Raw genomic sequence first — 19,733 nt, forward strand, 5'->3', positions numbered from 1 at the left:
CATACCGCTTGACTTACATTACATGCTTTCTGTCAAATATTGAAATCATATTTATTTGTTTGTTTACAATCCATGAATCACCTATTTAGCACAATCATGCTTTTTGCCAAATGTTACTCTTTCTCTTACATTTCAATAACGAGGAGTCAGAGCCAAAAGGCCCTAAGTACAAAAATGCCATGTAATGATACAGGTGGTTTTGTACTTCACACATTTCATGCATAGTGTTGCACTTACGGCTTAACATTTTCGTGATAAGTTTCTGTGGCTATAACTTGTTTATGGTATACATTCATTTAAGGTGCCCAGTGTTATTCTTATACCAGAAGGGTAAAACTGAGAGCCATCTAAGAAGCACATTTGTATTGAGAACCCTCATCTCCCCTCCCCTTAGAATGCTCAATTATTCCTAACTAAGTACAGGCATGAGAATGACTTTTTTGAAAACTGCCTGAAAAAGTTTGTGAATTCGGCTTGAAGAGGCCCAAAACAGTCTGGAAAAAACAATGCTTAAATTTGGACAACAAAATAGCCTGAATAAAAAGAATGAAAATACTCATGCCTGTAAGTAACACTACAGCCATGTTACAATTTGCCTGGTGCGAATAGCCAATGGCTAGCCAAAGTGCATAATCCATCCTGTGGGGGAAGCTAGGCGATCCTTTCCTCTGCTGTTGCTTCTTAGCAGTATTGACCATTAATTTGGGTAATTCATAAAATCCTCTGCATAGAAATTGAAACTACGTCATCATCAATGGCGTAACATTGTCAGTACACAGTGATGACCTTTTTGTATTTTGGGTCTTTTTGGTTCTCAGGAATTACCAAAATGGTATACTGAGAGACAGGAAAGCAGTGGACTAGACTGGAGGAAAGCTAGAAATCATATAGTCAAAGTTAGTGCAAATTTTCTGTAAGTGAGCATTTTTCTTTTTTAATTTCCCTGTCCCCTACATTACACAATATATTACTAATACTTCATCCATGCTACAAAATAGGGAAATGAATTTGTCACCCTACTACTAAGTATTCCATTCCATATCCTTTCAAGCTAAATTAGATTCCTTTTCTAAATACCATAGTTCAAAATTGTATTACATCAAAAGGGTTTTTAAGAGCCATGTAGCTATATGAATTTAACTCAGAGAAGGTAGCTCAAAGAATTTACTGTACAAATGCATTCATTTATTTATGCTATCATTCATTTGTTTGTTTGTTCGTTCATTCATTAATTTATTTCTCTTTATTTGTTCGTTCATTCTTTCATTCATTTATTTCTCTTTATTTGTCTTTTCTGTCTTATGGAAAGAAATACCTTGGCATTTAAAAATATTCAATAATAATCACTAGGTCTTTTGGTTGTTTAGTAAAAATATATTCTTTGCATTGGTGTAGACTTAGCTGCTTTGGTGGAGTCATGATGAAAAAAGTTACACATTCACTCAAAGCATAATTTTGCTCACCTGAGAGCTTTTGGAGTGTATCACTATTCCTTGTTCACTCGGTTGATGGACTGATGAAAGATGCTTGTTACTAGTCAGAAACCAACGGACCGTGGCCGGCGTAAGTCACATGTCTGACTCTGACATGTAGCATCATTCACCAATCCATCAACCAAGTGAACAACGAATAGCGATTCATTCCAAAGAGGAGGTAACAGCTATATTGAATTATTTACAATTATAATTTTGCAACATTTTGATAACAAATTGAGAACAAAATATAAAAAGACACACTACCTGTCCTCTCATTTCAATATACACACCAATTTCATTGGCACAATGCACAAATTAAATTCAAACGTCATCACGTCATCATGATGAATACAATCATAGACCATGAATGATACAATTGACTAATATAATACTGGAAATAGTATGCCCTCAGGGTTTCATTCATCAGCTGTTGTACCTCATCAACAAACAAAAACGACTAATTGCTTTGTTTCTGTTCCGCTGACCGACCGTTTTAACCTCTTGTATCAAGTGTAACCGGAATACACTAACGAACGTTTACAAAATGACTCTTTCATTGCTTTAATTTCAAATCATAACCTGACTGAGCCCATAGTCATTCAGATTTTTCTTCATATCCTGAAGTCTACGGATGCAATCAGAAAAGGAGGGGGCATGTATTGAAACAATCAATATTTTTTGCCAATCATCAATAGAATCCCAATTATGCTAATCTACCAGTGCTTCGTTCTTAACCCTAGTATGCTTGCACACACATAGAATGTGTTGGGTACACAAACTCATACTCCATATCTGAGGTCAACTTTTGAGATATGTATATTGAATGCAAATTATTGAACAATGCCATCAGAAATGAGACGTGTTTGGCGCATAAGTCATTGATTGTCAGGGAGGGTTTAAGAGGAAGACCACTCCAATTCTTTTTTTGCGTAATAATTGACCTCAACTTTGATTGAATTATTTCTGGACACGGATCAATGCATGGTACACATGCTGCAGCTAAAAATGTGTGCACTCGCTAACGAATCCCAATGCAAGACATTGCCTTTCATTTTTTCACACCCACATCGTATGGATTTATCATAATCAAATTAATACACATTTAGCTTGAGTAAAATATCAATCTCATGGTAATAATGTAAGGTAAATAAAAGCTGTGCCCGAGCAACTGCTAAAAAGTCAAATTGCCCATCTCTTTAACTTGGTGTTTGGGCCATACTCCTCTCAATTAACTTGATGTTGTCGGAGTTTGCCAATTCACCTTTTCGGTAAATCCCATAAGCCTTTGCGAGTACACCTGAGACCTCGTCATTTGACGTCACGCCGATCTGCGCCGATGCGCACATCGTTTATCGTTTATCGAGCATTGCAAGTCGGCGTGACGTAAAATGACGAGTTCTCAGGTGTACTCGCAAAGGGTTATGGGATTTACCGAAAAGGTCAATCCTCCTGTACATTGAGTCTTAGACTTGATTTTACCTTCCCAGCACTATATAAATGAAGGTACCTCCCAGCACTAGGCAGGTAACCATTTATTCGCTGTCGTAGTGCACGTTATAATATGACTGTTGCTAGGTCGATTGGATCATGCTTTCTTTGTTACGAACCACTGATCGAAATGATCACAACACAAAGCCTATGACATATCAAAATTTGGAACAGGTGTATGAGCCCAGGCTTGGAGCAGTAACTAATGACAGCGAATACACCAGGGCGGAGACAGACAATAGGTAAATGCCTTGTCTAAGTGCACAATATGATGGCACCACTGCCTGCTGGGGTTAGAACCTGCAACCTCCCAATCATGATTCATAATTTCATACAATAAGCAGTACTCACTACTTTTCTCCCGTGTAAATGCAGTATCAGTCTACACACACAGAGTAAATCTCAAGATTTCACAAAACTCAAGACATTGACCTTGTGTGAGTATGACTAATATCTAGGACATAGGTAGGATATTTATATGTCAACCTAAAAATGGCCTATTTATAGGGATCCAACTTCTCTAAACCAATTTCATACCCAGTCTTCTGTGACATATAAATATACATGTAAAAGGTTGCTTAAGAGTTTTATTAAATATAATAAGATCCAACAGCAGTTGCTTAATGCTTGGTTACCCAGCAATATTAAGTTAACATTATCTAATGCATGTCTGTACCATCTGGCCAGCATTTCACTAGTATATTAAACCATGCAACTGAAAATAACTTTCAAAAATCCTGCTGAATATAGAAAATATGGTATAACAAAATGCAGAGCAAAACTGTCCAAATTAAACCTGAATTTGGCATAAATAAATGAAGGTATGGTGCGAAAGTTATGGCACACACACAAAAAAGATATAAATTATATTGACTCTCTTTTTATTTTTGCTTGAGATTTGTTGTAGAAAAGTTGGTCACCCGTTCACATGTGGTTAATATGTTATCATAAAGATAAAGATTTCAAAACACTTACCTGTGTTGTAAAGGTGATACAAGCAAACAAGTAGAACATGAAATAAAGGAAAAGAGAGAAAAATTAAAGTTAATATAGACATATTCATAAAATACATTCTGTCATAGGTATGGTTAGTTTCTAAAGAAGACACCATGCAAGCAAACATAACAAACAAACAAATAACCACACCCATAAAGACCTGCAAACAAGGACCTACAACTTTTTCCTGCTTGGCCAAGGATCTAGCACACCCGAAGCACCTGTGGAACCACTTGACTTTTTACTACCTCTCCCACTGCAATAGATATGCTTTACATTTCCAAATTTTTCTTTGATTACTATGCTAAATGTTAAATTATTGTTTTAAAGAAGAAAATTTTATCTAAACAGTTACATTTCAGCACATCATATCAAAGCTCCCATTGGGCGCCCCATTCCTTTTTATAGGAATTTTTATTACTATCTAACCGTTACCTGTCAGACCTCACAACACAACACTTTACTTTGTGTGCAATATGTTGGTAGGTAGAGGGAACTGTGGACATCCTTGGTTCCTGGGTGTCCTCTGTTCCTCTTGCTTTTTTAGGGTGTGGATCCTCATTTGCAGGTCTTGACAAATGTGAATACCCCCCTCCCATACACAACACATTTATATTAGCCACAGTCTAGTGGCACTCACAGATTTGACTGAATATACAGTATGAGGTCAGCCAATGGGCTGGACCGACCATCGCTATTTCTCTGCCTGGATAGTACACTATAAAATTGATAGAGCCTGAAAATAGTGCTAATGTACGTAAAGTGGTACTAATGTACGTTTGCACTCGCATGGACCTTGAATTTGAAACACGCATCCCTGGGAGCACTGCATTGTTGAAAACGTCCTTGTCCATCCTCAGAAGAAAAGACGTGCTTGCATTATGTAACACTATGATCCTGTTTACATCATCATCAAAACATATATTGGCATTGGCGAAATAATCAATGCTGCTATATCATGATTATGACATAATGTACAACATCAATCAAATAAGATATTACATAAATAAGTAAATAAATAAATAAGTACCAAAGCTAGTCACTTGTAAGTAAACTTGTTATAAATAAATAAGTAAATAGATAAATAAATAAATAAATAAATAAATAAATAAATAAATAAATAAATAAATAAATAAATAAATAAATAAATAAATAAATAAATAAATAAATAAATAAATAAATAAATAAATAAATAAATAAATAAATAAATAAATAAATAAATGTATTCAACCACAAACTCTCACATATAAACAAATACTCTTTACTTAAGATTGATTTCTGCCACCGAGAGAATCTTAACCAAGTCATTACCCTTCAAGTTCAAGTCAAGTGTAATCACATCTATTCATCCCTCTGATATTATACCATCATTATCAATTTCATCCCCAATTCAAAATGTCTTCATGCAGTTAATTGAGTTTTTCACACTGGTTAGAGAGTAAAAATAGCTGGTACTTTATTTACACCATTAACCAGACTCATCTATATTTTAAGCTGCTTACAAAGGTTTAGTATACTGGTCCAGTTAATTGAATTCTCACTCCAGTCTCTTGTGCTTATGTAACGAATTAACCACTATCGCTTGCCTACCTCATAATTAACCAACTCAGACGAGGAATAAATGATTAAAAATACTTTCTCCACTACTTCTGAATAGATAAATGAAGTAAACAAATGTGTAATTACTCTTTAGTGTCCAACTTTTATGTCACAAATTTAAGTGTTTTTCATAAAAATTGAAACTCTTAACAGAAGAAATGATTGCAACTAATTTCCTAATTCCACACAATTGGAGTAACAAAAGTGTACTAATTTCTAACTTTGAGTTTTCTTGTTTTGATAATGAGACCAACTCTTATGAGGAAATAAATGATTCAAATTTCTTTCTCCATTAGCTTCAATTTCTAGAGCAAGTAATTGAAGTACACAAATTAGTTTACATATTCAGCGCAGAATCTTAAATATCACGTCAATGAATCTTGTTCTTTTGATAATTAACCAACTTAACGTGGAATGAATGTTTAAACCAGTTTCATTGAGGCTGTTAGCAAATTGGGAACAGGTATAATTGAAGTAAACAGTAGTTTACCTATCACATATTCAGGCTTATATATATCTTTAAGCTACCTGAGGGAACACAGCATAGGTAATTAAATTCTTAACATAAGTGACAATTGTGTGATAATCTTTTTGGATGATACGCTTATACTCCCTATGCGCTGCACCTAACTTCAAAGCGTGTCTTGATAACCCGGTAATCGCCTGTTTCTCTAGCTCTTAGCTGCGAAGCGTCTTCTATGATAGCTCAAGTCCTCAAAAACATCTCAGTTTTTTTAGCTTTTTAATTTCACACACTTTGATAGTGGTATCTGCTTCTCTAATTTTTAACAATGTAATAACTTCATCAATAATATCGGCTTGTTTTCAACTTTGATAAATTTACATTTTCTACAGACTAACACACTAAGTAAAAGTCATTCATTTTGCATAAATTTTAAAAAGCACAAAAGTCACCTTAATCAATGTACCTTTTTTTTACACAGAATTTTATTACGAGTTTTATGTATTTTGTGTAGGCATGAAAATATATGTGTGTAAGATTGAAGTGTCTTGTAATACTGCAAACTCATTCCACATCCATAGACAGAAAGGCACATTTCTTCCTGACAGCACACCAGTGTCCTATTCCACTTGCAAATGTGTAGGGGTGCATTTGTGATTACCTGCTAATGACGACACACCTGCAACCGTGGATGTCCTCGGTTGCTGGATATAACCAGGACAATGCAAATAACGTATAAATGCATTTAAAACAGGTCCACGTTAGGGGGTTCACGGTTGGACAGAAGTTGTCAGATGTGAGTTGTGTAGGTCCCTGGTGTGTCGATTGAACATGTTGAAATTGGGTGAGGGTGCCCTTGTTAGATAGGATTAAATCATATGCAGAATGAGGTCCTTGTTTGCAGTTAATTACAAAGAGGGATGTTTATATGTTGGGGTGGGGGTGTGTGTGTATTTGTAAGCCCCTCTAAAGGATGATGATGTTTTAATGGCAACTGTGGACACACATAGAACCTAGGATGTCCATGTTCACAGTTATGTGCAAAAGGTTGCAAATAGTGTAAAAATGCTAATATTTAGTTCTGACCTCCTTTAGAGGTACAGGACATGTGCAGTGTGGTTTCATGTGTGTAAAGTGTATGTCCTTGGTATGGCAACTGACTTGATGTCCTTTATCATGATCTAGGGGTATACTCCTCACTACTCGTAAGCAACATCATATATGAGTAGCGGGGAGTATACCCCTAGATCATGCAGAGAGAGAGAGAGATGAAACCATGAGAAATGAGACACATATTCAGTCATATAGAAAAACACAGAGTGACAGACACATAGACAGACAGCCATAGCGAGACAGACAGAGAAGAGCATACAAAAAATAAAGAGAAAGTGAGAAAATATAAGCAGTTTGTCTGTCTTTGGGCACACCTGATTATCAGTAATCACAACTAGAGGCATCATTTGATCCATTGATTCAACATCCTTCAGGACAAAAGCTGCATCCCCCAGACCCACGCTGCTATCACACCTACTCCATAAGACACCACAGAGTTCACAAGTTTAACTATCTTTTTAACTTTCATCAATATTCTACTCAAATACCTCTAGCCATGCCAAATCTAATAGCATGTTTACGATTAATATTCACCAAGCCGGCTTTCAATGCAATAATCCTCTTGGCTGTGTTAAACAAGGGGGAAAATGTTGTACTTGACAAAAAAATATGAGAAAAATAAATAATTTTCAAGTATAATATAGCATGCCCAGTATAGTTAATCCTTAACCCAGAAACTAGGTAATACTCAAGTTTATGTAACCGCAGATGGGTATGGCGTAAATGCGATATTTTTTGGCAACAACGGCGGTGGTAGGTGAGTTCCCAGGGACAGACTTGCTCTATTAATATTACAAGCTCCTAGCACTTCATATCAAAAGGTTTTTATGAGCCAAGTAGTGACAGCATGTGTACCATCTTGTCTGTATCGGATAGTACCAAAAATGTGATACAATTTACATCACTGTAATTTTTGCGCTTTTTACCCGCTACAATCCAATCCACAAACCCACTGTGTTTTAAGAACATTTGATCACCAAATATATTTGAAGAAATCGCAAATTATCCAAAATGATGAGGGAAAATAATATTGATGATAGCAAGTTCATAAAGATATTACTTGCGTTAATATTACTACTTTTATACCAACATGTGTACTTGTCAGTACAAACTTGTACCAGCAGGGCTGCAAGCTTCCTAACAAAAGTTGAATCAGATATCGCCAAATAGATTGCAGTAAATATGTTTACCCGTATGAATAACCTAGAAAGACATGCCAATCTTATTGCTTTCCTTATGTATTCCTTTCATTCATAAACCTGGTTTTCTTTCTTCCCATGTTGAGTTAGTAAACTAGTTTATTATTTTCAATGAAACATGGGACGTTTCTTGCTTCACACACAATGCTATAATACACTTAGAGGGTGAGGTACACAGTCATACATACTGCAAGATGTAGAATCATTCAGTCAAGTTATGAAAGCAGGCCCGACATGAGGGGGGTGCGACCGCACCTCCCAAATTTGCAAAAAGTATACAAAAGTCCAAAATTTCAGAATTTGCGGCGTTGCGAGCCCAAAAAATCAGGTTTTTTACGCTTTTTTGGTCAAAAAAGGACCTAATTTGGGGAAGAAAGTCCACTTTTCACAAAATCGCCCCCCTTGAAAAAAATGTCCACTTTTTCAAAATCAGCACCCCCCCAAAAAATTCCTGCGTACGGGCCTGTATGAAAGGTTGATGTATGCAGAAAACACATTACTGTTTGTTTGTTTTTGGTCCTACTCACTCTGTGTAATGTACAGAACATCTATAATGCAAAAATGGGCATTTTTGTGGAATATTCCTTTGTTGTGATTTTTGTGCTCACTTACACAGCTAAACCGTGAAAATAAAAGTGCACAAATATGTCTTTTATGCTCGTCTTTGTCCGAAAACTCAAAATTGTGAAATTAGTTCAAAATCAGCAAAGCATGAAAAAGTTACACACCCGGAAATGACCACTTTACAGAACTCTGTGTCTTGCAGCATTCAGTAGCAGTCAATTTCCATGAATATATCACATAATACATCAAACTCCAGTAGAAGCTCATTTGTTAATGGCCTATAAAAGGGAAAACAACTCTTTGTCCAACAAAACAATTGGCTCATTCAGGGATATGAGACAAATTGTTCAATGGACTTTGATCCGAAGCACTTTCCTCAACTATTTTTGGCCAATCATATTTTGTCCTCCTTTATTTTGGTAAAAACCTTATTTTGTCCTGTATGATTTTGGCCAATATACATGGAAGAAAAATATCAGGGTCAAGATAATGTTGGACCAAATCTTTGATGGACATGTGTGGACAAAATATCTTTGAAATATTTTGGACAAAATGTTATTATAAACACCCTTTCCAATTCTCTTTCAATGATAAGTTTTAGTGAGTCAGTTCCCCCCCCCCCCCCCGGTAAAAGTCAAACCATTTTCACAGCAATTTTGCCCCCCCCCCCTTAAATTCACTCACCAAGTGGGAGTCCAGATAAAACATCCTTGATGCAGATCCTACTTATTAAGTTCCCACTTTACTAATTTTTATTCAAACTGATCAATTGTATAACCTTTTTCCTTTATGTACCAAATAGTTGATTAATGCACCTAATTTTAGCCTGGATTTTATGTTTCAGTTCACATCTGCTGTTGCGATTCTTGGATACGTCAACAGCGTTTCACTTTACTCCAATTATAAGCAAACCATAGGCCTATGTGATTAATTGCTATCCAATAAATGAATCGCTGATATCAAGTTGACGTGTAGATAGTACAATGTACAGCTCAACTATCATACGATAACAAGCCTTCTATTTTATGTAATAATCATCTGCATAATTTTGTAATATCACTTTTATATGATAAACATCTGCTATTTGTATTTGTTTTGAAGACCAATCATCTCAGTCATCTCTGTAAATTAAAGCCACGTCCCTTTCACTAAATGGAACATCAATGATTTATTTCCCTTTCTTTTTATCAAACATTCTGGCTGCCTGATAGCTGGCCTGTCTGTCTCTCTTACTCTATCCCCATCTCTCTCCCTATCTCTCTCTCCTTGAATCGTTCTTTTTCCACCTTTCTCTATATCTCCATCTCTCTCTCAATATCTTAAGGGCTGTGCAATAATTATTAAGAGCCCTGGAATGAGGGTAAAATTGGGAGGGGGCAAGAATTTTGCAGCAAACTAAATGGGGGGGGGGGGGGCAAACAATTTTAACTATTTTAAAAGGGGTGGGCAACAAGGTTTGGCAGGTCAGAATGGGGACAAGCAATTTTTGGCACACATTTACTGGCTCGGGCACCTTTTTTAATTTGTTATTTAAAAATAACAAATTCGAACAGAAAACAGTAGAGAAATGTTCAAATATGCACAATTTCCTGCTTGCTACATATGCTTGCATATCTAGACCAAAATATTTGCAAATTAGGAACCCACAAATTTGGCATGTACAGAGGGGCAAAGTTTTTTGGCAGGCTGAGGGGGAAGCAATTTTGGCAGATCGGTTGGGGGTAGCAAGCAACTTGGCCAAATGTTTGGAAATTTTACCCTCTGGGAGTACTAAATTATTGCACAGCCCTTTATCTCTTCTTTCCTTCTAAGCCCTTCACACTTGATTCTGAGTTACCCATCACACAGTTTCAGAAAACAAATGTGGTAACTTTTTCATTATCAGTCAAAATGCAAAATTAAACACAGTCCTCAGGCACAAGCTTACGTATTGAATTTACTGCAGGTATGCTGCAGTGGGTGTATGTGGAGCAAATTTAGATTGGGTTCTAAGTAAAAAAAAGTGCATAAATTAAAAATGAATTCAAACGTGGGTGGGGCAACAGGAAACTCAGAATTAATTATGAAGGCCTTATTTATCTCTTCTATCTTCATCTTTCTCACACATTCCTCTATTTCTAACAGCTTTCTCTCTTTCTTCTATTTATCTGCAGTCACCTCTCTCCATACTCTCTGTTGATTAGATAACCCAATGAGCTGTGCGGTGAAGAAATCATTTCTACATGTGATTGACTGATGAACATGTCTTTTTCTGCCACTCTCATACAAATCAATCTTGAGGTAATCGTTCTTGATCTTCCTGACCTTTAAATTAAGACTTTTCTTCTTCAGTTCAATTATCATATCTCACTGTCATTTTTCACTCCTCATGATGTTTGACACAGTCGAGTATAATTAAAGCCAACTTCACTTTAAATTTCTGACAAGAGTCAGTCAGTTAAAAAAAGAAAGAAAAGGGGAAAACAATTTTATCACCCATTTAGTCAACAACCCTAAACTAGAGCAGTTACCGTGCCATAGCTGAACCATGCGGGTTCGGGTAGTATACATATTCAAGGTTATACCTTCTTGGGATTTTGAGATATGAAAAGGACCCAAAATAGGTATATTGACCTGAGTCTTCTGAATAGTGTCACCCCCAGGTGGGGAAATTATCTTTATTACATTCTTTACTTTTTTCATTTGACACCACCCGCATGGTCTTTTATTTTCATTTGACACCACTCTGGGGGATTATGAGAAAAATATGAGCTCTATTCTGATGCAAATGTCTCCATTCTAATAGGGAAAAGTGGATAAATGATGATGTTGATCTGGTCACTCATCTTTAGTAGAATATTTCATATGAATGTTAGACAACTTTGTTCTTCTTTAACTAAGGTGTGTAGCTATCTATTACAGTATTAAATTTGCATAAAATCTGAAAACTTATGGCAAAACAATGAGCAAAGGTGGCTTCTGCACTTAACCAAAAGCTTCACTTGGCTAAATAGTCCTACCTCTTTTAGCACAGATACTTTAAAAAGTATCTGTGCTAACATAACAAATTGAAATCTGATGAAAAAAATGTCCTGGGTAGATTGAATAACAAGTCCTAGTTGGTGTCCATGATACTCACACCTAATACTTGCTTAACTCTTATCTCAATTTTATAATGCATTGTGCTATTCAATCCATACACCCCCTGTGTAAGACATGGCCTTAATCGTTCACACAGGGGGTGCATATTTAACATGGAGTCACCCATTCAGGTAACCCATTTAAAAATTTACACTACCTATGATGGAAGATTAAGTTCATGCATGTCTTCCATAGGGGGTGTATGGATTTCCCCTGGAATAGCCCATTTTTTGCTTAGTAAGTGAAATATTTCAATTAGTAAAAGATTGCTACTATAAACGTGAGAATTTGTGAATTGGACAATATTATAATTGCATCGTGAGGTGTTGATGCTCGTTTGAAATACCAATGTAGTGAAAATATTTCATCAAAAGTTGCCATTTCTTTTATGTGATGGAAGCAAGAATGAAATAATTCCAATTCCAACACATCATTAAAGGACACTTTGATAGCTCAAGTTGCTGGCTCACGTGTGGTGTGCTTGTGATGCACACGCATCGACGGGATGTGTTATTTTTGTGACTCGGAGCCACATCTGGCAAACGGACGGAGGTTTGCCACCCGATGGGTGAGATTTAATTTGTATGAAACCGTTGATGAAATTTGTATTGAATATTGCTGCTGGACAATCACATTTGTGTGTGTCATCACTTGTTTGGATAACACATCTGAGGGAGGCCGGCCGTAGAAAAAAGCTCATGTTATCCCGCAAGCATTGTACCGACCAAAACCTTGCCATCAATGTGTTTGTCTAGATGTACACAGGATGGATGGTTCAACCAGCTGATGGTCAATTTGTTTTCACAGTTTGTTTAATTTTGTTGCACAAATTTACTCAGTGAGGAAGCATCATTAAATATTATGTGATCATGATGTAGTTGTTTTGTATTTATATATATATATATATTGAGGAATATATCAATCGGGGTATGATCTAAAATATGCATATTTCACCCTTCATTTAAAAACTGAATATGACTCAATTTATGGCTACCACATTCTTTCTAATAAATGCCTCCAAGGTGTGACAAAAAGTGGGGGCATTTATTAGAAGTTAATTTTGGATGAAAAATTGTATTATGTAAGCTTAAAAATCAGTGACATACAGGTCACTTCTGGTTTACTTCCAGTGTTTGAATGATGGATTAAACCAACAATTTGTTCCAGCTTTTAATAATTTTTTGTTAGTTTTAAACTTTCAGGATTGGTAAATATATTCCAAATTGCACTTTATCAGAGAAAGATCAGTGGTCTCATTTCTTCCATGTTTCAGCAAATGAATCAATACACTAATTTGAAGCTGTGTTCACATTGTCAGACATACCCCTGGCGGAACTTGGTCAGAGCAAGTTGCCAGGAGTAGTGAGCTAGCAGTGGTGGCGCCACAGGGGTGGGGGTCATGGGGGGTGGGCAAATGTCAGTCCCCAGTCAGAACGCTTGCCCCCCCCCCCCGTTGCCCCAGTAAAAACCCAAAATCACAAAAATTTCCACTTTTTGGGGCAATTTTGCACAAAATTTGTTGATTTTGCCCCCCTAAAACTTTGCCCCCTCAATGGCCCCTGGAAAAAAATTCCTTGCGCCACCACTGTGAGCTAGGTGTAATCTCCCCAGGCGTATGTTGAAATGTGAACGCTGCTACGCCTGGCACCCATTTGTCCTTTCTTTGGTCAGAACTAAGAAATTAGATTTTGTGTGGTTGGAAAATGTCACTGAAACACCGGAAGTGGTAGCCGATGTATACGTACATGTATATGGTCGAATCCAACGAAAAGTGTACACGGCATGTTCAGGGCCATAACTTAAAAGTATTAATCAATTGGCATTCGTTTTTTGTATTGTGTTTATTCGCCTTGATCATACGCTTCGGCGCCATATATAATAAGACCCCTTCTGTGAAAAACTTAGAGTATTTTTAAAAACATCTAAGTCAGTCATGAAAAGAAGTCATTGGATTGAATCTAAATTGATTTCCTGAAAGGTGTGTATTCAACGATTGCCTGTTCAATTTTTCACATATTTGTACATAATTATGAATTTTTTGTGATAATTTTTTGAGTGGTATTTTTTTACATTACCTACTGAATACAATTTTTCATAGCACTAGATATATCTTTAAAAATGGAATTCACTAATAAATGCGAAATTGATACAAGCTTTGATATGTCCAATACTGAAATGCATTGCATTCGGACATCTTTATTATTGTGTATAGCTGCCAGAAATTCTAAATGGCACAAAGGTAGGTTTGGTAAAAAATATGCATTACCTCCGAATACATGTTAAAAGCTGTGTCATTTCCACAAAGTGAGAGAATAGTAAACAATAGTTAAAAGCAATAGGTGCAGGGTAATACACTCTTTATTTCTACCAAGTTTCAATAGCCTGCGTTTAAATATTTCTGAGATGTCAACAATAAAAGCAAGTATTCAGAGGTAAATTTCGGTAACCGAATGTTACCTACTGAATACAATTTGACATCATGACAGTATTGTGAAACACCGCCATTCATGCCAATGCCCATATTGGTACATAACGAAGGCCTGTATGTTTGCTATCAAATCATATGTCAATGAAAGTTGCGAATTCACATACATGCCCACCATACAAAAGTGAATACGGCTTAATTGTTGAAAAATATGTACTGAAATAGACGATGGTCTGCTCATTTGAAAGAAAAATCAGATTCAAAGAAGATTAGAAGGGGATAGATACTTGGATTTGTCAACTGTCATGTGTGCTTCACTTTAAATGTTTACCGACCTTCAGGTTTCTGATTAATTTGTGTCCAAATTGATTTATTCGAAGGTAACTTTTGACGTTTTTCGCTAAGGTTACCTCCGAATACCATGGAAAAAACGACTGTTCTCATTGTCTCATGATCTGGACAACACAGTGATGGACCCTGGTATAAAGCTAATTGTAGTTGCCCTCAAACGAAAGGCCACAAGACGTAACTGACTCCAAGATGGACTTCACAAGTCTGCAATAACGGTTTTAAGTGATTTGTGTGCAATTAAGCAAATTAAAGTCACTTTAGTGCCTTTGTTTCTTACTTCAATCATCTTTCAACCGCTGTAAACCGACATTATTAATACATGATGGGTCTAAAGTATCAATAAACGCACATAAAGAAAATAATACATTCAAAGTGCTTTATAAAATGAAGTTTTGATTGCGATATCCACCAAAAGTCTAATTCTTATCTACAAACACTGAAATGTTACTTACGAATACAGCATAATACATGACATGTGTAATGAAGTGTCCCTACCAATGGAAATTAATTGTCAAAAACTTTAAGCGGTACCCCAGGACACTATTATTACCTATATACGGATTCATTCAACAATTATTTATTATGTAAAATTGCTGATTAACTACTTGTATATCAAAATGAAGTGGTCAAAATCTTGCTAAAAGCATCAAAAATTTTTGATTTAAGGTAATAGCATTTATTCATTTGGACATACCATCTGAAAGAGATCTAAAACTACCATTTTATTAATTCATTACCATAATAGCAAAATTTAAACCTCTAAACTCAATATAGATATTGTTAAATAGCTCATGTTACCTACTGAATACCGGGTTTCTTCACCTTTTCATTGCATAAAGCGTTAGGTGTATGCGTATAATTCCTAATATTCTTGAAAACATATATCCTACTCGTTCTTATGCAATGTGTAAATTGCTTCATACTCATTTGATAAATAAAATACAGAAACTGACCTAAACTTCATTTTCAAAAATAAACTAGCATAAATTGACTAAGACCATATTGATCGCGTTATAAAAATAAAAACAAATATTTTCTGGTTGAGCTAGCATTTTCCTGACACCCTGTGGTCTACATTACACGAACACTTTCTAAGTTGCAGACCAAAATGGCTTAGGGTATATAATGTTAGTTCCAATTTTCAACAGCAGATTCCCGACAGTAGGCCTATATATAATTTACTGCAAAGATTTGGTTTGAGGGCTGCGGAAGTCTGAATAAACTATGAACCAGATTTTAATGGGCAGCACACTTTTTCTTCTTTTCTGGCATAGCTGAAATCCTACATAAAACTATGCTGGCTGTAAAATTGTGTCTTTGTTAAAGAGTCTTGTAAATAGATGTCTTCAACAATATAAAACAACAAAGAAATAGTAGCATGTGTCTTAACTGAATCACAAACTAAGACACGTCTTGTGAAACATTATTGAGACACTTCCCTAGTAAGACACAAGTTACCATGACATCTAAGACACACAGTTGTGTCTCAATTAAATTCAACTTTGATTTCCATAATCAAAAAAGAAACAAATTATTAAATACATTACTAAAAACAAAGATTGATTGTAACAATTATGGAGGGAATGACTGAAAGGCCAATAAGGCCATCACTGACCACACCCTTTTTATAAGACAGAAAAAAGAAAAACAAGAGTTTATCACACAAGACACATATAACTGGCTCCAAGAATTAATTGTAAGATGAGATCAGATACAATTTGTATTTTTCAAAAGTTTTCTGATGATTTGGCTTCTTTGACATTTTATTTGGGGAGTTCCATGCATGCAAGACCCAACTTAAATGTATAAGACATGCCAATTGAAGTCAACTTTGTTTTGAGACACGTCTTGATTTTGTGTCTTCTGATCAGATATATATGACTTGCTAGAAGAGAAGACATGTCTCAATTGAGCATATTAGCTGGTGTCTTCAGCCAAGACATATGTTTCTACCTAAGTTCTCCATGATAAAAGACATGACTATTGCAAGGCAATGTCAGCTTACCAAGACATAATGTTTATAATGCGGATGCCCAACATCAAAGAGCATAATGTAGAAGAAATATAGCATGTAACCAAGGGTGAAAATAAGAGCGCATGAACCAGGGGCCACTTTGGCAAAAAAGTGGCCCCTGGTTCACCAAGATTTGGAGTGAACCAGGGGCCACTTTGGATGAACCAGGGCCACTTTAAAAAAAAATTATTATTTCAAGTTTGGGGATCTAAAATAAAAGCACTGCAGTATAATGTTATTAAAAAATAAAAAATTAATTAATTAAAAATTACACGTGCGCAGCACGCCACATAACACATGCTCTCTGCAGTGCACCTCCCCAATACACAGTGCACAGACTGTGCGGTGTTGTACAAACTTTATTGCTCAAATAAAACGTTAAAGTGCATTTCCGCCGTGATATTCCATCACTAGTCGCTATGATAAATTTTCTCATTTCCATGTCAGTTTTGTTCAAACGTGGTCAGAAAAAGGTGCAAAAACTTGGCGAAAACTCAATCAATTTCCATAGTTTTTTCTGTATGTGACGGCCATTTTAATATTTAATGGGGTCATGGTTCATGTTCATGACGTCATCCCCACCGGAAATAGTCGATAGTTTACCGAAAATCTTCGGGGGTAACTCCATGAATGAAATCTTTTCCCCGAGTCCAACTCGTGCTGCCGATAACTAAATTACAATAATTTATGCAGACTGACCTGGGCACTGAATTCTACGTGCGTACGCAGTTCATGATTTTAAAACGATGTTTTCGTCAACAAAACTTGTTAAGCTTACAGGTAATTTGTACTTAAATTTTAGAGTCAGGTAGTGTTGGAGACGTACGAGCGCCACTCGGGAGAAAATGGGTGTCGCCCGTCTATATTATTTTGCCTTGTCACGAGCGCACTTGCCTGGTTTCTGGGGGCCAAACGGCGCCCGTCGCCCGCTTAAAATCACCCTTGCATGTAACCCTATAACCAAGTAACACTATCTTTATTATAAGTCAAGATTTATAGTGTGGACTTCCTGATACTAATAACAATAAATAATGATATGGGATTGATATCATATTCAGACAATTTTGTTAAGTGATTAATGTATGGCATGGATGAGAACAAACATCTACATTGTATGAAGCCCTATGAACATGACCAACAAAATTAGGTTGAGTAAGGAGCAAGGAGATAAAACTACCATTACATTTCTTGTACACCCTTAAGAAGATTAATGTAATTTCTAATTTGGTTAATAACTACAAAAATTGAAAACATTCAAATGATGAAGTTCCATAATTTCAGAAAGCAAGAAGTCGACAGTGCACTTCCCTGTAGAAAATGATAAGCTTCTGGTTTGGAAGCTATGAGTATGCAATTATTTTTTTATCCTATCTGGTACAAAATGATACCTGTCTTTCTTCATTTTGCAGCAAAGTAAATATAAAATTGAAATTGTAATTCAATTTCTTTCCCCATTAGCTAATTATATAATAGGTAATTTGATTAGTTCACAACACAGGGCCATTTTCCTAGAAAATTTGAGTGTCATTTTATAATTGAATATCACATGAGAGAGTGTATATGTTTGTGAATACTGTGTGCAAGTATTGTATGTTGTATAATGCATTTGTAAAGACATGCAAACAAGGACGCACATCTGAAAATAGCAAGAGCAACTGAGGACACCCAACAACTGATGATATCCACTGTTCCCTCTACCTGCCAGCATATGGCAAACAATGTAACGAAAAGGTCTGGTAAAGGTGGATAGTAAAAAGTCAAGTGGGCTCCACGGTTTGAAGCCTATAGCTCTTGAGTGTGCAAGATCCTCAATTAGTTAGGAAAAAGATGTAGGCGGTCCGGTCCTCCTCTGAAAATCTTTACAAATCTAGGAATATGGGTATGTTGCTTTTGTACATATCCAAGGACAGCTGGTTTTCCAAGGACCTATCCCCAGGACTTATACCCTGTCAAAGGACCTTACACATTATCTTCGAAGTAACCTTTATTGTATCATATAGGGTGTAATATGTGTCTATTAAAGTATTGTACACAAACCCCTGTTCTATTCCATCAAAGATCGTATCTTGAACACACAGAGTTATTCTGAGGACACATTACATATTTGAGGACACGTTTTTCAAGTTTGGTGTCCTCTGACATACAATAATACATTTGGTGTGTGCATTTGTTGGTGGTATTTGCGTGCCCATGCCACATCCATGTACATGCTATTTGGCATTGAGGCAATGAGTGAGTTTGTTTGCACATTGATTAGAATCTTTTAAGGAAGAAAACCGGTGGGGATAGTCGTTCAAAATCTGAATTTGCACATAGTTCTAAAACTTATATCATATTTCCCATGATATTTACGTATAAGCAAACAATTGTCCCAGGATTGCATTTTAATTCTTATGCCATTTCATTGTTTTATGGCTTTAATTCTGGATGCTATTTACTTTATCAAGTTGGCAGATCAGAAATTTTTTAAGTACCCAAATCCTTCACCTTTGTCAAAAGTATAAGCAACAGGGACTGTATTAACTTTTCATGTCATTTCATTGCTTTTAAATCTGTGTGTTACTTACTTTATTAGTTCCATTTGGCTGATTAGCAATTACTCTATATCTATAATGGAAAATCCTTCACCTTTCTCTATAATGTGGTGACTACAACCAAGATTGAAGCCTCAAAGTATATTTAATTTTTCATCACATGTTAAATATTCATTACCTGGATCTTACCACTCAATTTTCTGAGCAGGTTTTCATTATTTAAATGTAAGCTCGCAAAAAATAAAACAAAAGCATTTAGAACTACAGCACCTCAACTAGAAACAGTTATTTTTTTCAGTTTGTTGATTTAAATGTAAGAGTCAAACATGATTCACTAGCAAAGGGTCCCTCATTTATTCCCCTAGCTTTACATTCCCCCTTTCTCACAAGCT

This window comes from Amphiura filiformis, chromosome 1 (assembly GCF_039555335.1).
Source record: "Amphiura filiformis chromosome 1, Afil_fr2py, whole genome shotgun sequence".
NCBI lineage: Eukaryota > Metazoa > Echinodermata > Ophiuroidea > Amphilepidida > Amphiuridae > Amphiura > Amphiura filiformis.